This window comes from Garra rufa, chromosome 11, assembly GCF_049309525.1.
Source record: "Garra rufa chromosome 11, GarRuf1.0, whole genome shotgun sequence".
NCBI classification, from domain to species: Eukaryota; Metazoa; Chordata; class Actinopteri; order Cypriniformes; family Cyprinidae; genus Garra; species Garra rufa.
In genome coordinates, this window is record NC_133371.1 from 1,472,386 (window position 1) to 1,499,057 (window position 26,672).

General features: G+C 39.2%; 1 protein-coding gene across 1 annotated transcript in view; it reads left to right on the top strand.

The window, feature by feature from the left end:
• The window catches only part of large2 (LARGE xylosyl- and glucuronyltransferase 2), a 106,104-nt gene that overhangs the window by 17,312 nt on the left and 62,120 nt on the right, over window positions 1–26,672 (top strand). The window contains exon 2 of the mRNA XM_073850509.1: window positions 19,969–20,068. The gene's annotated coding sequence lies outside the window, so the exon portion shown is untranslated. The remainder of the gene's footprint in view (window positions 1–19,968; window positions 20,069–26,672) is intronic.

The window sequence follows — 26,672 nt, forward strand, 5'->3', positions numbered from 1 at the left end:
TTTTGAGTAAAACATTTCAGGATTTCTCTCCATATAATAGACTTATATGGTGCCCCCGAGGTTGAACTTCCAAAATGCAGCTTCAAAGGGCTCTAAACGATCACAGCCGAGGAAGAAGGGTCTTATCTACCGAAACAAATTATTTTCTAAATATATTTACAATTTATATATTTTTTAACCTCATCTTGTCTAGCTCGGCAAGACGAGCATTTTAGATTACAAAGTATATAAGTTGTAAATGTTTTTAGAAAATAACCAATCGTTTTGCTAGATAAGACACTTCTTCCTCGCCTGGGATAATTTAGAGCCCTTTAAAGCTTCATTTAAACTGCATTTTGGAAGTTCAAACTCGGGGGCACCATGGAAGTCCATTATATGGAGAGAAATCCTAAAATGTTTTTCTCAAAAAACACCATTTCTTTACTACTGAAGAAAGAAAGACATGAACATCTTGGATGACAAGGGATGAGTACATTATCTGTACATTTTTGTTCTGAAAGTGAACTACTCCTTTAATAGTTTTATGTGATTGTACTGTATGTAGGACATAAACGGTAAAGTGAGCGATTAATAAACGCTAATTACATTTTTTGACAATATAGCAATCAAGCTGTTGTAGTGAATTTTACAGGAGACTCATCTCATTTTAACTTGGCCCGCATAGGGATGCCAATTATGTAGTGAGTTCTGCTTTCGCCCACTAGAAAAGCGAAATAGTGTAGTGATGGGTACTCGCGTCACAGATGACGTAATGATTCTTGGATCACATGTCACTTAATGTGTGGTAATGAGTACATCACATAAGAAAGATTGGTGGGATATCTAGCTTGTAGAACCTCTCACTGTATTATCAACACAAGGAAGACACAAGTGTAATAAAATAAATTTATTAACAAATGATAGACAAGAGTAATCAACTATTAAATGAATACAATAAATGCAAAAGGAATAAAGTGCATAAGATGCATAAAATGTGATTCAGTTGGGTGTTACTATGTCATAGCTATGTTATCTTATGGAAAGATAAACTGTTGCTACTCTGAAACAAATAAGGTGAAGAACCTTATTTTGCATCAAACAAATAAATGAGCTATTATTTGTTATCAACTGCAATCAGCTATACAATATCTAATGTAAATTAGAAAAATCATATACTGATAGTACACAACAATGCCAAGGTCTCTGGAAGAGGATTGGAAGTGATATTTACGTTCTCTGTGGTTGATTGAGCAGTCCGGTAGCGGTGAATTCTTCCACTGGTTGTACTGGGAGCAGTCAGTGGGGAAAGGAGCAGGAATCCGTTTCGACAGCCTTGAGCATGAAGCGCTGTAGGATGCTGTTCTCCTGGAGCACCAAAGGGTCCTAAGATCTGGAACACGCAGATGTGGCCCTGGTGTAGGTGCTGAAGGCCCTTAGCTTGGAACACGCAAGCAAAGGTACCTGAAGTGAAGGTTTGCTTGCTGGAGCTCAACCTTGTTGCAAATGTCTGTTGGTCTTCTGCCTCTCTGGGCTAGAGACTCAGAACTTGTTCAATCCGCTTTGTCTCTCTCGGATGGAGACTTAGGACGTGCTGCATCTGTTGTTGCCTCGCTGGACGAAGACTCTGAACGTGGAAAATATCTCTTTCTTCACAGACAGAACGTGGTCGTATCTGCTGCTGCCTCAAAGCTGGGGACTTGAAGCGTGGAGCGTCTGTTTCTGTCTCTCTGGACAGTAGGCTCAGAATGGTTGTGTCTGTTAGTGTCTCTCTCTTGTGGAGCTGGAGACTCAGAATGGAGGTATCTGTTGCTGCCTTCCCAGTAACGGGCCGCAGACTCAGAAAGAAGTTTGATCTGTTACCGTCCCCTGGACGTGCTGGAGACTCAGAACTTTGGTGCTCTGTTAGTGTCTCACCCTGCCGGGCCTCAGACTCAGAACTTTGTTGCTCTGTTAGTGTCCCTTCCCCTACGGGACTCAGACTCAGAACTTTGTTGCTCTGTTAGTGTCTCTTCCTTCACAGGCTGCAGACTCAGGACGAAGTTTGATCTGTTAACGTCTTACCCTGCCGGGCCTCAGACTCAGAACAAGGAGTGTCTTTTGGAGAGGTATCTTTATACCTTTCCGATGAGGAGGAGATTGCATTTTGGTGCTTCTCCATTTCCATGCTGTGATTGGCTGGTTCCATCAGAGCGGGGGACATGGGGTAGCCCACCCTTCTTTCCTCTTGTGGAAGTCATTTGCATAGTCCAAACACAAAGTTAAAAAAGGTGTCAATAATGTTTTACTGGTGCATTTCTCATTTTCAAAAACACAATCAGAAAACATTTGGTCATGTAATGAACACATTAAGTCCAAACATGATGGGAAAAGATTGAACTGTCATGCATGCATTCATTTGTCCATTAACAGCTGAGTTTGTGTAAGATGTTGCACTACACATCGCTGTCAGTGAGAATACTTATTTCTCTGAATAAGTATAAGATGTGTGTGTTATGGTTCGCATCAGTTCAAGGTTTGAAAACATAGTTATGAATGGATTTGGATGGATCTTTGTGATCTCTCTTTGTTTCCCCCACTGCGTGCTGCGTCTGGAGATCCTAAGGAATTTTTATGGCCACCACAGGCCAAACCTTAGGAAACAGTATCAAGGTGGGTGAAGGGCAGAAACTGCGTCTTGACCAATAGGAAGTTCTGTTCTTCCTGGGTTTTTGTCCCAAAGGTCTCTTCTTGCCCTCTAAGAGGTGTCTGGCAGTTGTCCTGGCATCCTTATCTGATGGCGTTGGACAGTTTGCTTATGTTAGTCCACCAAGATCCAATCAAAATGTAGCAAACCTTTGTCCACTATTGTGGCCAGGGAGGGGCCCTCGCCATAAACTGGGCCCTGGAATGCGTGGTCCACTACATCCCCCCCTGATCGGCTTGATCGAGGACCTGAAGTCGTTGATCTGGGCGATGCACTGAAAGGAACAGCAGGAACAAAACACACACACCTCACCTCCTCCATCTGACCATTGGCATTCAAGTACAATTTGGCTCAATATGTTATATATAGAGCTAAATTAACTAAATGAAAGGGTCATTAGAATCATTTCTAAACAAGTTAGAAGTATTCTAGAGAAGGTTCCTATAGGTGTAAGGAAAAATTGTCCTAAAGATAATTAAAAGGCTATGTTTAAAATCTCTAAAGAAGTATCAAGGTAAGAGTAAACATCAAAACTGTTTGGGCAGATTTAGCAGGAAACCAATTCCTTAAATGTCTGGATTGACATAATTTGGTATGGCACTCTTGAAGCTGTAAGATACGTGCACCTGCAATGTTTACATAGTTCCTTGCAATGCCTGAATAGAGAATCCTCAACTTGTTCGCTTGGTACCACAAATGACAAGATTGTTTATATTGTCTAATTATTGGGAGCAAAGCTCACTCAAATCATAAGTATATATTGCATTAATATACAGACCAATTAATGAGAGTGGTCATGTTGTATGACATTCATTATCCTGGCTACCCAGTGAATGGTGCGCCTCAAGGGGCTGTATATTGACCAGCAGTGGAGGTTGTAAATTTGAGTGTTCTGTCAAAAATCTGCAGCTGCCTCTAGAGGGCTGCCTCACAGGTCCAATCAACTATAGTTCTCTTTGGAAGGATGCCTTATAAGGGAGATTGGTTAGAACTGACAACAACAAATTAGAACAACACTGACTGTGATCTGCAATGTTTTACTTTACATGTGGCAAGTAAACTAGTTGATCAGTAGTCTCATAGGGGCTTGACCCCCCTTTACCTGACATCCAAAGGGATTGTCATGGGCATACAAAATTATAACCTTGTAGGTTATAGACACTGACTGAAAAGTCTAAACTAGAAACAAACTGAAGTGGAAAGTAAAGAACCCTTCTTTGGTTGAAGGTGATGTCTTGTGTGATACAAGGACTGGGTGTCTGCTGACACGGATAGACCTTGTTCAACTATGGGGTACCCCCCTTTCCCCATGTCTCTTGTCAACACTCTGATGTTAGGTGGAGGGGGAGGGGCCCCAACCTGGTTATGCTGAGAAGACCAGGTGTCTGTCAGTGGAGGTATTCTCCTCTGACTTGAGGTCTTTGAGGGCTTTACGAAGTAGGTGCTGGATCTCTGCTAAGTTCTCAGCATCTTTACTCTCAGTTCCTCTAGATTTCCTACTTCTGTAATTACTACAATGTTTGTGGCCATTCTCATAGCCATCTCTACCCTTCTTCTGTCTTTGCTCTCTGTCCTCCCACTGCCTGCTCTCCTTTCTGGGGGCATGTCTGTGATTGTTATGTCCCCTGTAACCTGAGAACCTAGGGCTCTGGCTGTTCTGCTGGAGATTGCTGGAATGGACAAACCTGTTCCTGGGAAGTTCTGACACTTCCATTTGCAGGGGAGCCTTACAGTCATTTCCTGGTTCGAGCACAGATGTATCTGGCTCTCTGTCTTTCCTGTTTGTGCCTACCCTCTCACTGTCCCATGCTCGCACTGCAAGCTGTCTCAGTTCTCCTGCAGACATACGGTCAACATCTACCAGAAGTATGAGTGGTTTTCTAACAGTTGGGTATAGATTACTCACAAACAAACTCTTAAACATGACATCCTCCTCTGCCCTGGGGTCATCTCTACCAGCAAAATACATTTTCCTCAAGCGCTCATAGTACTCTCTGGGAGACTCATGACGGCCTTGCTTGATTCGGAAAGCTGAGAAACGAGAGGCAGATGGGTTCTGATACAGAGTATACTCTGACAGAAGGGCTTTACACAATTCGTCATAATTGTTAGCGATAGCTGGGCTCTGTCTATCTATGAAACCATGGACGGTTCGTGTGGTGGTCTTTCTCAGAAGAAAGACTTTGTCAGCCATACGTGCCTCAGGGAAGTATGTCAAAGCTGCATTAACATCCTTCAAATACAACTCTATGTTGTTATCAGAAGTCTCGGGGTTAAACACATCTATGTCACGTGCTAATTCTCTAAGAATATGCAGGCGGCTGTCTCTAGATGGCTGTGTGCTAGGAGACTCAGGTAAGGAATAGCTAGCTTTTCTACCTAGGGTGGAGTTAGAAGCTGCATTATAGGAGTGAGTGAAATCAGCACTCATGGTGAGGCTGTTAGGGGCTGTAAAATTACCATTTTCCTGGTAAGACTGTCCCTGTGAAAGATTCACCAGGGGTTCCCTCACAGCTGAACTGGTGGAGTGGGTATGCACCTTCTGTGGTTCAGGTTGCTTGTGGGGGAGGTGCCTGCGTTTTTCCAATTCACTCATCCTTGTTCCTATTACTTCACATCTCTGTTCTGCAATGCCATCTTTGTTTGCTAACACAGATGTTCTAGCTGAAGCTTCAGCTCGTACTCTACTCAACTGTTCCCTATGCTGGACTTGAGTAACGTTCGAGTTAGAAGATTGTTGCGTGAGCATATCACAATTCTTGCGTCTAATTTCTTGTTGCCTTTTCAGCTCAGAAATTTCAAGCAATGCTGACCTTATTTCAGCTTTGGTCTCACTCAGATTAGTACTTACTGCACTTAATCTCTCTGTCTGTACTGACATGTCTTTATGGGAATGGGTCAACTCTGTTTGCAGAGTGGCCACGTCAGTTTTCAGCTTATTCAGCTCTACTTCCTGACTATCAGTAAAAGACTGTAAGAACTTAGTATCTGAAGACAATCTGCATACTTTAGCTCTTAACTTCAAATTGTCCTTACGCAACTCAGCCAACTCGTTTTTGAGTTCCTGAAACTTTAAATCCCTATCTTTATCTTGGTCATGGGCAAGGGATAATTTGTCTATGGCCTGGTTTGGTTGGATAGGCCAGTTTAGTGCTAGGCTGGACAGAAGCTTTATTAGTGAAGCGCCCCTTAAGGCCTGGTTCACTGCTTCAGTGGTCAAGTCAGCCATATTTATTTAGTATATAAATACTTGTGTGTATGTATATAATAAATAAATACACCACCTGTATTAGTTAGCTCTTAAAGTTCACCACAAGTGTGAGTAGCTCTGAGCTATTAGGACAACGAATGTCACACACAGACAAGGGGTGCGAATTCTAGCACGCGTCAGAGGGCGTTACCCTTACCTGACAGGATCACATAAAAATTCTAGAAACAATGCTAGACTTACAAGGTGGGAACCCTATGCTATATTTCTAGTAGCAATTAGTTATAATCAACAATTACAACTTGGGCAAAAATATCTGCAAGTTCTATGCAGCAATAAGAATCACTATTCTATACACTTTGCAACCAATCCTATTCATAAATAGTACCAGAGTTGAGCAGGGAAACTATAAATCAGGCTTAGAGGGAAACACTATTGCTATGCAATTGGTTTTGACTTAGCGAAAGACTTAGTTTCCTGCTAAAGTTACTTCTATTGTTATCTTCTAGTGTATTGACTTGTGTTGATAAAACAGGAGGATCATTTCATTCTAAGCTAGCCCACCCAGGGACGCCAATTAATGTAGTGAATTTTACAGGAGACTCATCTCATTTTAACTTGGCCCGCATAGGGATGCCAATTATGTAGTGAGTTCTGCTTTCGCCCACTAGAAAAGCGAAATAGTGTAGTGATGGGTACTCGCGTCACAGATGACGTAATGATTCTTGGATCACATGTCACTTAATGTGTGGTAATGAGTACATCACATAAGAAAGATTGGTGGGATATCTAGCTTGTAGAACCTCTCACTGTATTATCAACACAAGGAAGACACAAGTGTAATAAAATAAATTTATTAACAAATGATAGACAAGAGTAATCAACTATTAAATGAATACAATAAATGCAAAAGGAATAAAGTGCATAAGATGCATAAAATGTGATTCAGTTGGGTGTTACTATGTCATAGCTATGTTATCTTATGGAAAGATAAACTGTTGCTACTCTGAAACAAATAAGGTGAAGAACCTTATTTTGCATCAAACAAATAAATGAGCTATTATTTGTTATCAACTGCAATCAGCTATACAATATCTAATGTAAATTAGAAAAATCATATACTGATAGTACACAACAATGCCAAGGTCTCTGGAAGAGGATTGGAAGTGATATTTACGTTCTCTGTGGTTGATTGAGCAGTCCGGTAGCGGTGAATTCTTCCACTGGTTGTACTGGGAGCAGTCAGTGGGGAAAGGAGCAGGAATCCGTTTCGACAGCCTTGAGCATGAAGCGCTGTAGGATGCTGTTCTCCTGGAGCACCAAAGGGTCCTAAGATCTGGAACACGCAGATGTGGCCCTGGTGTAGGTGCTGAAGGCCCTTAGCTTGGAACACGCAAGCAAAGGTACCTGAAGTGAAGGTTTGCTTGCTGGAGCTCAACCTTGTTGCAAATGTCTGTTGGTCTTCTGCCTCTCTGGGCTAGAGACTCAGAACTTGTTCAATCCGCTTTGTCTCTCTCGGATGGAGACTTAGGACGTGCTGCATCTGTTGTTGCCTCGCTGGACGAAGACTCTGAACGTGGAAAATATCTCTTTCTTCACAGACAGAACGTGGTCGTATCTGCTGCTGCCTCAAAGCTGGGGACTTGAAGCGTGGAGCGTCTGTTTCTGTCTCTCTGGACAGTAGGCTCAGAATGGTTGTGTCTGTTAGTGTCTCTCTCTTGTGGAGCTGGAGACTCAGAATGGAGGTATCTGTTGCTGCCTTCCCAGTAACGGGCCGCAGACTCAGAAAGAAGTTTGATCTGTTACCGTCCCCTGGACGTGCTGGAGACTCAGAACTTTGGTGCTCTGTTAGTGTCTCACCCTGCCGGGCCTCAGACTCAGAACTTTGTTGCTCTGTTAGTGTCCCTTCCCCTACGGGACTCAGACTCAGAACTTTGTTGCTCTGTTAGTGTCTCTTCCTTCACAGGCTGCAGACTCAGGACGAAGTTTGATCTGTTAACGTCTTACCCTGCCGGGCCTCAGACTCAGAACAAGGAGTGTCTTTTGGAGAGGTATCTTTATACCTTTCCGATGAGGAGGAGATTGCATTTTGGTGCTTCTCCATTTCCATGCTGTGATTGGCTGGTTCCATCAGAGCGGGGGACATGGGGTAGCCCACCCTTCTTTCCTCTTGTGGAAGTCATTTGCATAGTCCAAACACAAAGTTAAAAAAGGTGTCAATAATGTTTTACTGGTGCATTTCTCATTTTCAAAAACACAATCAGAAAACATTTGGTCATGTAATGAACACATTAAGTCCAAACATGATGGGAAAAGATTGAACTGTCATGCATGCATTCATTTGTCCATTAACAGCTGAGTTTGTGTAAGATGTTGCACTACACATCGCTGTCAGTGAGAATACTTATTTCTCTGAATAAGTATAAGATGTGTGTGTTATGGTTCGCATCAGTTCAAGGTTTGAAAACATAGTTATGAATGGATTTGGATGGATCTTTGTGATCTCTCTTTGTTTCCCCCACTGCGTGCTGCGTCTGGAGATCCTAAGGAATTTTTATGGCCACCACAGGCCAAACCTTAGGAAACAGTATCAAGGTGGGTGAAGGGCAGAAACTGCGTCTTGACCAATAGGAAGTTCTGTTCTTCCTGGGTTTTTGTCCCAAAGGTCTCTTCTTGCCCTCTAAGAGGTGTCTGGCAGTTGTCCTGGCATCCTTATCTGATGGCGTTGGACAGTTTGCTTATGTTAGTCCACCAAGATCCAATCAAAATGTAGCAAACCTTTGTCCACTATTGTGGCCAGGGAGGGGCCCTCGCCATAAACTGGGCCCTGGAATGCGTGGTCCACTACACTGTTGAGATTTGCCATATATTACATATCACTTAACACCAGTGTACTGTTTTTATCTAGGTAAGATTGGATATTCTCATAGTAGTTGTATAATCTTTACAGTATGTGGCGATGTGTCTGTGTGATGAGCTGTTTGGAATGGCTGATCTGTTGGTCTACTGCTTGCCAGCTGAACTCCGACTCTCTTCCTCCGCTACTTCTTCTGCCTGGAGACTGTGTGACGGATCACGCTGGGCCAAATCCTTGGAACTGTGGGATTTACTGCTGACTAAGGACTAGCTGAGTGGGTGGAGGAAAGAAAAGCAAGTAAAAAGCAAAGATATTGTTAAATATTCAGTAAGGTCAGTTGCTTTGCTGTGAGAGAGACACAGGGTGACACAAACATGTGAGGATCTGAGACTTGCTGTCAACCAGGATTTGTTCAATCAGTTATGATGGTCAATCAAACATAATATCAGCAAATAAATAAAGAAATAAATAAAAATCTGTTGCCCCGCTCACGCTGTGCTTGTTTTTCATTGTAATTGTGCTTATGGATGCATTAGCAGCACTCCCCTGTTAATGGAACATTACCTGGTAATTCATCCTGTTGTCTTTTCCCCTGAGAGGTGTGATGTGTGCTCAAAAATGGCTGTTAATAAAAGCCATGGCTGTGCTCATCAACTGCATTCAGACCTTGTGTACATATACAGTATAAGGATACTGGATCCACTTTATAAAACAGACCCTCAATCTCTGTCTCAAATGCAGTGGAACTGTGTGGCTATATTTAGAAATGGAATACTAGAAGTGTATACTAGCGAGTATATTGCATACTGCCTACTCTCTGTGAATCTGCAAGAATCATGACATGACCTAACAGGATTATGAAACTAAAAAAAGTTCAAAGTCAAAATGCTGCATTGTTATGCGTTCCACAGGCTTTAAGAGTAAATCAGTAAATATTGCATGTTTATGTCTAACGATTGCTTGTGATCTACTGTTGATGAATAATGACAATACTTACTATATGGTGTTTATATTGTAATATGTTATAGATGGTTATAAGAGTGCACATTTTATATCTGTCATCTCTTCAATGAGCAGCTGGAGGTAGTAAAGCACAGACACTTCCAAAACCTGAAGAGCTGCCTCACTGTCTACTGCCAACATAGGCAGCTGTCTTTCAACACTGCATCTTAAAAAAAAGTCTCATCCAGATAGTGCTACTTAAAGGGACAGTTCACCCAAAAATGAAAATTCTGTCGTTAATTACTCACCCTCATGTTTCAAACACGTGAGAACCTTCTCTTTGGAACACAAATCAAGATTTCAGCTTTCTGACCCTGCATAGACAGCAACACAATTGCCACATTCACTGAATTTATAAATGTCATTTCTGTTGTGCAACATCTGATGTAAAATTTATTCTGCCTTTGAAAATGCTAAAAAAGAATCTAAATTTAGATTTGGAACCTAGCCTATGTGTAGTGCATTCTGTGCAGAGTATACAGAATCCAGCAAATATAGTAGTAGTTTAATAGTAAACGATTCGTATGTGTGCCAGTACTTGAGAGGCCAGAGGATTGTTTCAACTACATCATAAAGATCCTCAAACACTTCAGTCAACGTCTTAAGACTTATAACAGGTTCAAATATTAATGCAGTATATGCTGGTGTGTATGTGTGTGTGAGACACTATTCATTCCTTGTTTTAAATTATTCCGTTTCTATTTTGCCTAGCCCTTCGGGAACAGTGCTGGAGGTGTGTTTTGGACGGAAGGGAAATTTGTATTTTGGGTCTGTTCTGTATGTTTATGTGTTTTCCTTTGAAGCTGTCTGTCTGGTTGCTGAAATATAGAGGGTTTTTATCTACCTCCAGGGATTTAGATGCTCCTGCTACTTCAGTGAGCCTTAGTCCACTGGGATTTCCATCGTCTAAATCGGATTCATTCACAAAGTCCCTTGTCCTACAGATTTCCTTTCATTTAAAGCTGAGAAACAGTCAATAAGGCAACCTGAGCGACACATACCCGAGTTCTGTTGTATGACTATTAGAATTCAGAATAACACAGCGGATACTGACCTTTACATTCACAGACACACCTCAGCTGTCACCATTTTATGCCTTAACGGCACAGTGAACTTTACTCAACCTCCCAACACTATGCAGCCATTTGAGTTTTAGTACTGTGTCATAAAACTGCATCGACTCAAGGTGGACGATGGCGCCTTTTGGTTTTTTAATCTGTATGGGCCAAATCAATGTCTTTTGTTACTGCTTCTTATCGGGTTGGGGCAGAAGTCGTTGTGTGGCGTTAAGGTTTTAGAGGGCGTTTACAGCCCTTCCTACCCTCTGAATGAACGTGAGGGGAGAGGTGGGGGGTTTCTCCATTAAAAGAGCGATAAAACTCAATAATCTTCCCATCGGAGTGCAGTATGGCCACAGGCTAAACACAGACAGGCGGCGTAATTAACTCTAAGCAGCCTTCACAACTGCATAGATCTCTTTAAATAGAGGAGCTAATGGCTATTGGGGCGCAGATCTGATTTTGCCATTGGGACCTGATGGAATTGCGCTCTGGAGGTATAGGAGAATTTGAAAGCAGTGGGGAAGCAGAGAAAGTGGGAGAGAGGCAATTATGATTTCTGCAGGATTGGGACTAAAATGCTGACAATGAACTGAGCAGACTCCAGTCGCTTGCATTTGGCTTCGAACTGTGAGAGAAACAAACCTTCATCACTGTAACTCACAGTGATGTGGAGCGAGAGGCGGGATAGACCGAGTGTAGAAGCTGGGAGATGCCAATTAGGTTTTATTACGGCCGTTTACGCATTGGTTTAATTATTTTGGTTCATTTTACCTTTCTGTACAAAGTTCATTTAACAGAGATTTCTTTCATGCCCAAACAAAAACGGCATTTTGCTGATAGATATGTTTTGGAGCACTGAATACAGTATGGCTTCCCAAAGTTGGTTGTCATATAGTCTTGCGTAGCCAGACCTTCAGACTGACGGCTGAAGGTTTGGAATTCATGGCAGCTTTCATTGGCCAAGGCCCGCCCATAAGACCATTTGATCGACATGTCAAACAACCAATCACAGTTCGTTTCGTCACAGTGCGTGACGTCTGAGGCTGAGATTGTCATAAGTTGGTTTTCCAAAACATGGCTACCATTTTAGGTTAGTTTAATGAGCAGGGGAATGAATGACAAGATCTCTGTAGATCTCTCCTAGACAGCATGAGATAAACTAGATGCCAAATAGAGTCTCTGTTTCTCAGATGTTTCTCTTGAGAAAAAGACAATAGTAATCTTGCATTTATCTCCTCTAGAGTTTAAGAAGAGAAATGTGAAAATTTACTATTAAGTTATTTTGGCTGTACTGTACTTGTTAATTTTATACCATACTGAGAAAAAAGAAATGATGTAGGATTTACTTAAAATTGATAGTAATTTTCACAAATAATAAGAACTTTTTTTAAATAGACTGAAATAAATTTACTCTAATAATTTATTTCTTTACAGAAAAAAATGTTATAGTATACTATACATTTACTTTATGTACAGTTGAAGTCAAAAGTTTACATACACCTTGCAGAATCTGCAAAATGTTAATTATTTTACCAAAATAAGAGAGATCATACAAAATGCATGTTATTTTGTTATTTAGTACTGACCTGGAAAAGATATTTCACATAAAAGATGTTTTCATATAGTCCACAAGAGAAAATAATAGTTGCATTTATAAAAATCACACCATTCAAAAGTTTACATACACTTGATTGTTAATAGTGTTTTGTTACCTGATTAATCCACAGCTGTTGGTCCTGAACAGTTAAACTACTCGCTTTTCTTCAGCAAAGTCCTTCCACAAATTCTTTGGTTTTTCAGCATTTATGTGTATTTGAACCCTTTCCAACAATGACTTTATGATTTCGAGATCCATCTTTTCACACTGAGGACAACTGAGGGACTCATGCAACTATTACAGAAGGTTTAAATGCTCACTGATGCTTCAGTGGGAAAGCTTTAGATTTTTTGCTTATTTTGTCTTTGGGGAAACATGTAAATATCTTCTGTAGCTTCTGAAGGGCAGTACTAAATTTAAAAATATGATATTTAGGCAAAATAAGAAACATTTACACATCTTCATTCTGTTCAAACCTGTTCACCCCTGGCTCTTAATGCATTATGTTTCTTTCTGGAGCATCAGTGAGCATTTAAACCTTCTGTAGTAGTTGCATATGAGTCCCTCAGTGTGAAAAGATGGATCTCAAAAACATTCAATCATTGTTGGAAAGTGTTCAAATACACAAAAATGCTGAAAAATCAAATAATTTGTGAAGGATTTTTCTGAGGAAACAACTAGCAGTTTAACTGTTCAGGACAAACAAGGGACTCATGAACAACTATCACTGAACAAAAAAAAAAAAAAAAAAAAAAAAACTGCTGTGGATCATTCAGGTAACAACACAGTATTAAGAAGTGTATGTAAACTTTTGAACAGGGTCATTTTTAAAAATTCAACTATTATTTTCTCTTCTGGACTATATGTAAATGCCTTTTATGTGAAATATCTTATTCAGGTCAGTACTAAATAGAAAAAACATGCATTTTGTATGATTGACCCCTCTTATTTTGGTAAAATAATTAACATTTTGCAGATTCTGTAAACTTTTCACTCCAATTGTGTATCATATATCTCACAAAGTTTAGGATACATAAGCAACATTTCCAAAAAGACAAATGTCAATATGTAAAATAATCTTTTCTGTTTATTGAATTTTTTCAGGTCTACACCACCCATTTCAATTTAGTCAAAATTTCATTCGAATTGAGCTCATCAATCTGATTATAAAGTTTATTTGAGTGCACATAAATGTAGATTGTAATTTCATCTCCTTTTACTCCACCAGAACATAAGTCCTTAAGTACAAAATATCTGTCAAAGAGAATTGGCCAATAAAAATCACATTTGTATATCCTAAATGTCAGTTTTGATATTCTATATTGCTAATACAATTCAGTATTTTTCCAAACCAACATTCAAAAAGTAATTACATCTATTAATAAGAATAATCACAACACTTATTCGTCCAAGTAAATCAATAGAAACCACTGATCAGAGATCGTTAATGATCAGGATCGTTAGCTCAGCTCAAGGCTGTCTATGGTTGCCAGGCAACTGAGGGCATTGATATAAAATTCAATTGATCTGTTGTCACAGATGTGTGTATATCGGCTATTTTATAATGGCTTTGAACATGCCACATGAAATCAGTTTTTACAGCTCAGATATCTTTTTGTCATCATAGTACAGCAAGGAGTTGTAGGCCAGGTTTCGAAATCAGGATTAAAATTCATTTTTAATGACAGAAAATTGATATTCTCTCTTGTTTCTGAGAATTTAGTTTCACACAGGGCAGTGTCACATTCGCCTGCTTGTGATGGTATTTCAGAAGTGGAATATGGGAGATGGCTTAAAACATGTACTTACATATACGATACTTTCAGTGATGACAATATTCCATAATAAGTGCATGAAGTTCTTGACAAAATGGCAGAAAACTGCTGCTTACCCTCAAGCTCAGTTGTACGTTTCGTGCTACTGATCTTCAGTATATAGCCTCCAGGAAATAGTCATGACAGACATTTCAGGACTGGTGCAGACTGCTATTTTGGCACATCTCTTCATTGAGTTTTGTCGTGAATCGCATTAGTGTAATGTAATGGTGCATAAAGTGATGCAGATACGTTCATTAACCCGAGGGTCGGTCCTGAAAAGAGAACAGCCCGTTATCTAATGATGGTATTGTTCTACTTGAAGGCTGGGGCTGTCGTTTGTTGTTTAGCATTATTCACCGAAGCGTACATCTTTTTTTTTCTTCTTGATTTTTTTTTTTTTTTTTTGTCTTTTCTTTTTCCTTTCAGGCAATTTCCTTCCATCGCAGCTGCAAATAGCAGGGGCTAATTCAGAGAGATGTGAGGGGTGTTCAAGCCATGATATGTTGTAATTACCTCACATTCATTATTACACATGTTTGTATTCTGAATATTATAGCTCTGTCAAAAATCTTAGAAAGAATCCTTGCTGTACCTACAGTACACACTGTAAGCAACTGCCTTTTGAGTGTCTGTTTGAACAGGATTCATTCTTTAAAACTTCTAGACAGAGCTAGGGGTGCAACGGATCGTAGGTGATCCGTGATCCGTACGGACCGGACTCCACGGTTCGGTACGCATGTGGTTCGCGGATTAACTGTTAAGTTTAACCATCATAGAGTAAAAGTTTATAATTTGCACGTGTTTTGTCTTGCCAATTGAGCCATTCAAACTGTTTAAACCGCTGCGGCAAAAGAGAAGACGCGCGTTGTTTTTTATGTATGTTTGTTGTCGTATGACTGTTGTTGTTTTTTACCGCTGCCGCACACAAGCGAGCACGCGCACAGAGAGAGAGAGCGAGAGAGAGACAGAGAGAGACGCGCGATTTAGACTGCGTGATTCACAGATTGATTCCTCTTCAAAACTTCTCTTAACATACATACAAAGTTATTTTTAAATACCCCTTTTTGTATTCTGGTAAACACAGTCGTTTATGTCTTCAGTGAACTGAAACAGCTGAGAAAGAGATGCGTGCCAGTATTAGATACGTGCATTAGGCCTTAAAGAGACAGCATCCTATAAATACCTGCAGTGAGAAGCACTAGTTATTTTACAATTAATAATTACATTTCTGCACCTGAATACTAGTGTTATTGATTTTATTAGTAACTTTGTTGTATTCATCTACACTTGTCATTTGTGTAATTGTTCTTGTTTTGTTACTGACTTTATTAGTTCAGCTAGTAGTTTTTGCTATGGATTAGAAGTACTTAAAGCATTCAGAAATTATTAAAAAACAAACTTTTTTTTGTTTTGTTTGTTTTTTTGCTGATCCGAAAAATGATCCGATCCATGACTCAAAATCCATGATGTGATCCGAACCGTGAGCTTTGTGATCCGTTGCACCACTAGACAGAGCACAATGGCATTGAATAGAAAGCGTTGGTGGGTGTGTTAAACTTTGTGAGAAAGAACTGTGCGTGATTATATTGAATGTGAAATTGTAGTGAATTTCAAATCTTAAAAGTATATATTTTTTTAAATACTGTGATTGCAGATAACAGTTAACGTGTAAACACTTAAAGAACAACACTTTCAGTTAAGTTTTTGTGCACATTCAATACAATTAAGCATACTTCTTTTGCACAAGGGTACACTGTAAACAAAAACTGTAGAAATTACAGTATTACTGGCAGCTGGTTGCCAGTAACTTACTGTAGATTTAAATTTATGCTATTTACTGGCAACAGTTTGTTCAAAGTTAATTGAACATTAAACATTAACAAGTCTTTATCTTTACAGAATAAAACTAAAATAACAGCCTCATGCAAAGCATTCTGGGAACCAAAATCTGAAGGAAAAAAACTGAAAAAGGTTGATGAAGGTTTCTGGTTCCCAGAATGCTTTGCATTAGGTTGTTATTTTATAGTTTTATTCTGTAAAGACAAAGACTTGTTAATGTTTAATGTTCATTTAACTTTGAACAAACTGTTGCCAGTAAATAACATAAATTAAAAATCTACAGTAAGTTACTGGCAACCAGCTGCAGAACTACAGCAAATTTTTTACAGTGTACCTTAATACCCAAACAGTACACTGCAAAAAAAATGCTTTTCTTCCTCAGATTTTTTGTCTTGTTTCCAGCCAAAATATCTACAAATTCTTAAATCAAGATGGATTTTCTAGACAAGTAAAAATGATTTTTTTATTTCCAGAATTAAGTGCAAAATAATCTGCCAATGGGGTTAGAAAAATCTTGTTTTCTGTTTGAAATAAGACTTTTTTGCTTACCCCATTAGCAGATTATTTAACTTGCTCTAAGCAGCAACTCACAACAACAACAGCAAGCAACAACTTTTTTTTTTTTTTTTTTTGAAAACCAGAAAATATTTTCTACTTCTTCATTTAAGAATTTTTAGATATTTTGCCTGGAAACAATATCATAAATATAGTTTTTTATTTATTTATTTATTTATTTTTTGGATGATTTTTACATTGTGATTGAGCTCATCTAATTAATTGATTGTGAAGATTTCTTTGTGAAGGTCATCATTATTATGAAGCCTACTTGGAACAGTATCAGATGCATACCGAGAATGTCTCAAAATGCCAGGGCAGGCAGATTGCTTGGTTTTGAAACAAATCTTTAGTTCAGATCCCTGAGGAATCAAGAAGTCGTTGTAGTTCCTGGCTGTTTAGTTAGCTTAGTGGCAGGGTAGTTTATCTGATTAGAGTGTGTTTGCCTGACCTCTGTCTCTCTAATGTATTCCATACTGAGGTGTCTTGGATTAAGACCGTGTATTGGCATAGCTGCATAATATGGAGGAAAGCTCTGTCCCACACACACACACACACACACACACACACACACACACACACACACACACACACACACACACACACACGCACACGCACACACACGCACACACACAGATGTTTGTTTAATAATGAAATGAAGACCTCCCCCCAGCTGCTGGAGTTTCATTTGCCATGCCAACTCTTTGATTGACTGAAGATTGTTTTGATGGATAGAAACAGTCATGGCAGGTCACTAACAGAATCAAGCATTTTGATTGGATGATTGACTGCTTTGTTCATGCCAATGACTGATGAATTGCTCGACTGGAGATTAGACTCCAGCATGCCACTGTATGTACCGTATACCTGAAAGGTTTATATATTATATAATAATAATTCAGATTAAACTGAATTATATTCAGTATTTCCATAGATGTATTATATACACATGCATATGAATAAAACCTACTTATGGTCTCATGACAAAAACGTACTTGGGGGTACTTTTTTGCGAGATATGAAATACATACCAATAAGTATATATCACTGCAGTTTCCAAAAGAAATTAACACTAGAGGCAGTAAAACACATTGTATTCCTTTTCACAAAAAGTATGATTTACAGAGTTTGATAAAGCGTAATTTTCACACAATTACTTGAAGAATATTATGTTATGACTTAAAAACAATTTTAATATGCTGGGAGATTTGAAAACTGATGCTTTTGAATGTTAGCATGTCATATCCAGCTTCATATCTATGGGTTTTTATAGACAGTCATGTTGAAAAAAACAGCATATGCTGGTTAGGTAGGTTTTGATGCTATACTGGTTTATGATGGTCCTCTGCTGGTTTATGCTGGTCCTTGTGCATCATGACCGGCTAAAGACCAGCAAAGGACCAGCATAAACCAGCTAAGGACCAGCATTAACTAGCAAAGGACCAGCATAAACCAGCTGAGGACCAGCATTAACCAGCTAAAACCAGCATCCCAGCATCAAAATCTACCTAACCAGCATATGCTGTTTTTTTTCAACTGGGAGTAGATTTGTTCAGTAGCTCACGCAGTACAGAAATGCTCTGGTTCGAAACCCGTGTAACAATGGTTTGACAAAAAAGTTCAAATCTACACAAAAGGAAGATTGAAATGAAATGCATTTTTATATTGGTTTTGTTTACATTTTTTAACACTGTCTGGTAGATTTAGGGTTGGGTTTGGTGTAGGGCAAAAGAGCATTAACTTTTAGCAACAGTCCCCAGATATTTGAACTCTGAACCGCCGCAATACGTACCTGAAGCAACATAATAAAAACCCAGCAATACGTATCTATATCAATGGAATAAGAACGTACCGTGGTTCACATATTGAACCTGTGTTTTAGCACCACTCAGTGGATATTTCTTTCTTTAAACTGGCGCAAAACGTGCAGTAAGGTACATAAAAACGGTGCTACTAAAAATTACCCAAGGATATGTATTTTTATGAGACCGTGTTGAATAAAACATAGTAATTTACATCAAATGTATCTACAAAAGTGAATTATGTCTAAACTTTAATAGTTTTGTCTGTGTGAAATGTCAATCCCAAACGCTGTGTTTGTGTATGTAGCCTTTGGCAGAGACACTCTACCTCATTTTGGTATCTCCTCAGGGCAATAGACTACCTGTCCCCCCACACTGTGGAGAGATATCACTTCCCCCAGGCTTTAATGACTCTTCCATTATTTTCCACTCTGGTCTCGTAATGACCCCTTATTATGCTGTTTGGACACAAACTAGAGTGACAGCACTACAATTAAGAGTCACAGAGGACTTAGAATAACCCGCAGAGCACCTCAACTTGCTGTGCACAAGCTTTACAGGCCACAGACTGTCAAGTCCCTCCCCCAATAGCATGTCCTGTGATCAGAATCCTAGAATTTTGAAGGTTCAGAATGTCAGGTATTCAATTTATACAGCACTGCTGCATTGAAGGCCAATGGTATGTTGATATAGACATTATTTTAGGTCATTATATTCAATGATCTGAGTTTATGCAGTTTTTGAGAGAAAAATAAGCATTTTGGAAATGTAACATGTTCATTCAAAAACTGAGGTGCATAATTTTGGAAAACAAAGAGAGAGAGACTTCCTTGGTCAGCCTGCTTAATTAAAAGGAGAATACAGGTCAGCTGACCAAGCTTTGCTGGTAAATAGCTTTGATAGGCTAGGCCAGTACCACACCAGCTCTAACCGGCCTAGACCAGCATTCCTACAGTTGCTATACTGAGCATTGTGAACCCCCCACCTCCTTTGATTTTTTTTTTCTAAAAGTGGTCCATCTCCCCTGTATATATCTGGCCTGCACGCTGATCACGCTTTCTCAGCTGGAACTCCGAGATGTGCTATACTCAGTTCAACAGGCTCTTGTTGTAGGTAGGAGGACACAATATGTCTCTTCATAGAGAGAAACAGTGAGAGATAAAGCACGTTTAATTTACAGCCAAACCAACGTGTGAGTCAGAGCTAAGTGCTGAAAGGACGACTCCTGCAGAGTGCAGATGCTGTAGCAACTCCTGATTTGTTCACCACACGGCCCTGGGTTTGATCTTTGTTTGAGTCGACCTCAATCAATATCAATAATCTTACTTGTTAAGTTGCGTAGAGACAGACTGAGGTGCTTTAAAAGAGCATCTTTAAGTGCTGGAAACATGTCTCTTAATTTGTGACCCAGCCTTCTGTAGTTGTGTGCGGGAGTAGATACATCGAGTTCACCTTTATGCCGTAGCCTCATTTTATGTAATATTTTAAGTACAGCAGCAGCTGCATATTTAATGTGACATTATAAGGTTGAACATCTGACTAACAGTGTTTATTCTCTTCTGTTTCAGGTTTCAGAAAGGTTAAAAGTAAAGGTTTTCAAGTGATTACTCAGTCTGGGTTCGGAAAACACGTCACCTCTGCATCATAGAGATTCTAGGACGCATTCTGGTGAGTCATCCATGGAGGTTTATTTTTTATTTGGAAATTTATTCAGAAGGCCTTTTCCATAGTTTGTTTGATGATATCTAGTAAAACATTTTGTTTTGTGCACGCAAGTCAAGCGTTGTGAGGCTCATAGCTCAAACACTTAATTTGACCCCATTAGCTACCGATCTTTTTGCTGACCAGATTATTGAACAATTTGCATGATTATGTTGTTTGAAAATGAACAAGATGGGTGGAGACTGATCCTGTGCAACTAGATAAAATAATATGCAAACTGGCAGTAGTTAGGTGCATTGAAAAAAAGGGAAATATTTGTAGTATTTTGCATTATTTTTATTATCAAATATATGTTTTTGTCCTTGTGACTGTGGGATTATTAAGGTGTTTTTCCTTGCATAATTGAGACAATCAGTTCAGCACTGTCACTGTGTCAATCGCAGAAATGCAAAATGAGCCAGTCTCTTTCTCTATCTGTGAAATGGCACCTGTGAATAAGAAAGATGGACACATTGTGCTTATTACCAACATTTAGTATGTTTTGGTGGCTTACTGTGAGGAATTTTTCCAACACAGGCTCATGAAAAATAAGTTCCAGTGGCAATATTTTTGCAGAAATTGTATTATGTTGCTTCAAAGTGAACTGTCCAGTAAGCGTCCAATTTACCTGTCCAATTTTCATCAAAACAGATAAACATGGCAGTGCCATGGAATTAACAAAACTGTAATTAAAATACTCCCTACACTAAACTCAAGCGAAAACGTGAGATAAAAATGCCTTTGCTCAACCCGCCATGCCATTTTACCTCGCATTTGCTTGGTTTGTCTATTTTCCCAAACCATGTTTCACAGGATATATTGCAAGTGCAATGCTGTACCAGGTGCACTACTGAGCAAGTTTACTGTGTTGGAAAATGCACAAAAATGGTGCTGGTTGTGTGATGCACTTTAAAGTGTATTAGTTTGTAAAACATGCACTGTGATAAATAAATAAATAAATACATATGTTTTGAGGTGATAACAGTATTGTGCAATGAACTGTACAGGAATAATCTGCATTATCTGCGTTAACTGATAAGTTATTGGTCAGTAGGGCTGGGTATCGAGTTCGATACTTTTTAAGCACCGACCGAAATGTCTCGATACTATCGAGTATCGAAAAAATCATTTTCGTTCGGTACCAAATTTCGATACCAAAAGGTATAATCTTGTCAACGTCAGTGAGCTAGAAAACGTGCGCCATCTTTAACGTGCCCGGATCAAATGCTGGTGATTAGCTGCGGAGAGGCTGCCTTGAAAATCAATAGTTTACGGCGGTTACGCCCACTCGCCCAGAGCTTGTCAAATGTGAGGCTGTAATGTACACTATACTTTAAAACATAGCATAAATGTAAGACAAACAATGTTTAAGCGTTCAAAAGTATTGCTACATTATGGCAATATTGACAGCAATATTGACCGTGCGATGCAATATTTGTAAAAAGGTTAATCGCGTCCAAGACTGGTAACACGTCAAATATGAGAAAACACCTGACACATTCTGTCGGATACAATTCTGGCGCCTCGGTCTCAATATAGTCTCAGTATAGGTACAACGCGACATACATTCACATCAAATGATAATTCAGCGGCAGAGTTGCACTCACGCAGGGGCATACATTTCACTGGGGACACGCTTTTCAAAATCCCGTTTGTGTCCTCCCACATTCAAAAGGTTTTGTTAAAGTAATCTCTTGTATTGTAGAATGTATGCTCAGCACCGCCGAGTTTCGCGGGATGGTTAAAACGAAACCAAAAGTAAAACGCGCACACGCATTTAAAGCAATTTTAATACCCCACGTTTAGAGAACGACTCCCCAATGCGCGCAAATTAGGCTACTTCAAATATCGAAGCTGTTATTAGTGTGTGTGCTATAATAAGTTGTGTAGTTGTCTATAGCTCTGTATCATGCTTGAAGATTCGGCCTCTGCACTTTGAATATTGAAAGAGTAGCCTATTTTGATTATGGCTGTATTTAAGGTCTACACGACTAAGAAAGAACAGTGTCATTTATTTTTTGTTATTTATAATATATTTTGTCATTTATTTAGATTTTAATCTAAATGCAGTGGCTGCCTCTGATTTAAATGGCTGTACCTATAATAGAGAAAATAAACATCTAGTTCATGTACTCATATTATCATTCATTCTTGTCCCTTGCTTAAGGTGTAAAATAAATATATTAAAAAGGCTTTCAGAATCAGCCCATTTGCTTGTAAAACATCGGCAATCAAAATCGTTTATGAAGAATCAATATTGGTGCTACATGCTAATTTTTCTGAAGAAGAACTGTTGAGTGATTTCAGGTGATCTTAAAAGGTTAGTTCACCAAAAAAATTTAATTCTGTCATTAATAACTCACCCTAATGTTGTTCCAAACCCATAACACCTTTGTTTATCTTCAGAACACAAATGAAGATCATTTGGATTTAATCCAAGAGCTTTTCGATCCTCCTATATTTACTGGATATGCATTTTCAATGCCCAGAAAGGAAACAAAAACATAGTCAAAATAAGTCAATGTGATATAAGTGGTTCAATCATAATTATATGAAGCTGCGAGAATACTTCTGTGCGCAAAGTAAACAAAAATAACTTTATTCAAAGATTTATCTATGGGAGGATCAGAAAGCTCTTGGATTAAATCCAAAATATCTTCATTTGTAGATAATTAATGACAGAATTTAATTTTTTGGGTGAACTAAACCTTTAAGCAGCAGTGAGCCTCACAAATACTTAAATCTGATTGAGTTAAAACTGTTACTAAAACTTTATTAAAAAACATTCACTGATATATTGTGTTAACTACACTTTGTTCATTTTGTGCTTTTGTTCCTTTGTTTATTGGTCTTAGAGATAAGCCTGATGTGAAAGTGTCACAAACATCCTGAAAAAGTGTTGTAATCTTGTTAAAATACATTTCTCAAAATAAAAGTATCGAAAAAAGTATCGTTCGGAACCGGTATCGAATTCAGGGTATCGGTATCGAACATTTTGGAACGATACCCAGCCCTATTGGTCAGTGATTTATTTGGCGATTGCTAATTTGTCAAGCCAAATCTTTCTTCACTTTCTGCAATCTTTTAGAGCAATCGGCAGGAATTTTCCTTTCTATGCTCAAATAGTGTCCACACATCTTACCTAGCAGCCCTGTTGTGATGCTATCTGCAAAGCTTTCATGTGGAGGTCAAAGTGGCACATAATGATTGTGTCGAGAGAGAGGCGTTAAAGCTCTGACATGAGTCATGCGCAAGGGCATTAAGACCTACAAATGAAGATTAAAAAAACAATACCATGTCAGTACAGCAAATGTTAAATAAAGCCACAGTTTATTTGCTTAGAATCAAGCTCGTCATGGTCCTTTCTTAAGTGGTTGTCAGGGAAACAAATCACTGCAATACTACAGCCCTAAACAACTCACTTAAATGTTATGTTTTTCCATCTAAAGGGCAGAGATGCACACTTATATACTTTTATATCCGTAAACAAATAATCTGTGCAACTGGAACATTTAGGAGGGTGCATTAGGGAGCTCATGAAATATTGATTGTTACGCATTATTTAGTTTTATCCGTGATAATGGCTTTTGGCTGCTTTGCTATCAGGCTCAGTAGAGGATTTGTTAGGCCTCTGGTCAAGCCGCGGCATCTTCTGGAATGGAGTTCATGTTACATCCGCTTGGAAGTGGACATTGAAATGTTTAGCACTGATGTATTAGAAGCAGCTGACAGTTCATCAAACAGAACACAGTAATTCTTTTTGTGTTGGAACGCGACTCATGCTGATGGTTTCTGGAGTGTGTAGGCAGGTTGCTAGAGAATTAGCGTGTGTGGAGGTTGTGCAGACCACAACCCACAGGCTGCCCTTGGCTTCGTGGAGGCTGACAAACAATAAAGGCTCCGGAGAGGGGGCAGAGAACTCTGCTGATAAATGCAGCTTAGGTCCAGGTTGGTCTGTGTGGGTTAGAGCTAGTAATGGAAGATCAACCTCTGAGCAACACAGATTTTCTCTGGGAACCCAAAAGGACATGTTTTACCAGAAAAAAGCAAGCTGTTTAACTGTACCGTAAAACTTAGCTGGTGAAGTCGGTTTTTCTGATGAAACTGGTTTCTTTTTAGAAGTCTTGCTGGTTCCCAGAGAAAAGTGCACAGAGCTTGCTCTTCCATAGCTGAGGAGACTTGCAGTTTTTCATGTAAGAATTTTATCTCATATCTCAGAAATAAAAATTGACACAACTTAAATAATAACTTACTGTAAGCTATAGGGCATTCAAAATGACAAAAAAAAAAAAAATAATAATTGAGGTTTGTACTTAAATATGATCAAAATTCAAATGATTCGGTGATAGATGTCCCTCTAGAATGCACAAAATAATGCATTCTATCCCTGCTGAAAAAAAAAACAAATAAACAGCTAAAACCAGCCTAGGCTGGTTTAAGTTGGAAGTAGCTGGTTTTAGCTGGTCTCCCAGCCTGGCCAGGCTGGTTTTAGCTGGTGGTCTGGCCAGGCTCTGCTTGTTCTCTGCATGTTCTCTGTTTCCGCATTTTTTTAAATGAACAACGCAGCAGTGCCACATCTAGTGGCTTCAATTGGATAGGCTAATAAAAACATTATAATGCAACAACAATTAGATCATACGGAGCCCCTTACGTCACCTGTAGAAGAAAAATAATTAATCCGTGGGGACGGTTTTGCAATTCGTTCCCTCAGTTTATAAACCGTACTCACGAATTCTTAAACTGTTCCCTCGGTTTAACAATTCGTGCCCACGGATTAACAAACCGTGCCCACGAATTTCCAATCCGTGCGCTCAGATTTTGTAAACCGTACCCTCGAATTTTGAATCCGTACCCACAAATTCATAATCCGTGCGCACGCTTTCGCAATCCGTTCCCACAGTTTGTAAACTGCTCTCACGGATTTGTGGCCCCGCCCCCAAATTCAACCAGGACACCTGTTTAAGTGCTGGATGCATTGTTTTGCCTTTATTAAACTTTATTTCTCAGTAGGCTATATGAGACTATGCAACAATGACAAAACAGAGTTTTTAGCTTTATTTTATATTAATCACCAATAGATTAGCTGCCAAAACACCATGTGTTTTATCCTATTGGTTATTAATGTAAAATAAACGCTAAAAAGAAGCCTGTTTTGTAAGTGCGGCCATGGTACCAAAATAAAATAAGTGAAGAGCGCTGGTCAAACGGCTTTGTTTTATTTAATAATATTTTTCAAAATGTAAAATTACCTGAATTAAAAAAAAAAAAAACGAGTTTTGGAGAGGAGAGGGTAAAAAGCAATACAAAACAAATAATGTACAGGTTATGTTGCCATTCCTCTGCTCTCAAACTAAATGCAATGTAATAATAGGCCTTATTTAATAATAACATTAATAGTGCAGCATGCATCTAACTCTGGGTGAAAAGTTTATCATAATCACAAATCCGTGAGAGCAGTTTACAAACTGTGGGAACGGATTGCGAAAGCGTGCGCACGGATTATGATTTTGTGGGTACGGATTCAAAATCTGAGGGTACGGTTTACAAAATCTGAGCGCACAGATTGGAAATTCGTGGGCACGGTTTGTTAAACCAAGGGAACAGTTTAAGAATTCATGAGTACGGTTTATAAACTGAGGGAACGAATTGCAAAACCGTCCCCACGGATTAATAATTTTTTTCCTACAGGTGACGTAAGGGGCTCCGTAAGATCATCATTGCATCTTGTGCGCCACTGATAAGGCTGCCTCCTTAAAGGTCCCATATTGTACACATTTCTGGAGGTTTATTTTAGTTGTTGATGTCCTTAAGAATATATATTTGCGGTATAAGTGCCAAAATCCATCTCAATATATTTTTACAGCTCCTTTTTTAGGAGCTCTGTCAAAAACAGGTCGATTTTGGCCCATCTAATTAATATTCATGAACCTCTCTTCTGATTGGCCTGTTGTTTTCTGAGTGACGCACAGCCAGGCCAATCACAGGTAACTATGGTCATGTATCGTTGTAGCCGAACTCAGAGCCATAGAGAGAGCCTAGCCTGCTGATACTCAACAGGATATTTCAGAATGATCATTAATGTTTTTTCTTTTTCAAACACCGTATGCAGTAAGCTACATAACTGTTGCTTTAGTAAAGCCCCTTTCACAATGCGCACTGATTCTGGAAAATTACGGGAACGAGCGCTGTGTGAACAAAAGCCAGAACCATAAAGGCAGTGTTGTAGTGATGATGCACGTTACCCTGCGACTCTTCACGACAAAAAAATATGTGCAAAGTGGAATGAAGCGGCGATCAGGCAGAGTCAGCTCCTCACTATCAGCGCTGAAGCACAGTTTGTTCAGGTTAGTTTCAGTTTAGTGAAACGTACGCGTCGCATTACATCTCACATCCAAACGTCACATGTCTTTATGGGTTGTGTGTAAAGCACGCACAGATTCCGGAAAACAACTGTGAATGAACCAAATTAAACAATTCCGGAACAAATCATGGACACATTATCCGTGTATTTACTGGAATCGCTGTGTGAAAGAGGCTGAAGTTGACGTGCCAGTGGTCTCTTATATTCACG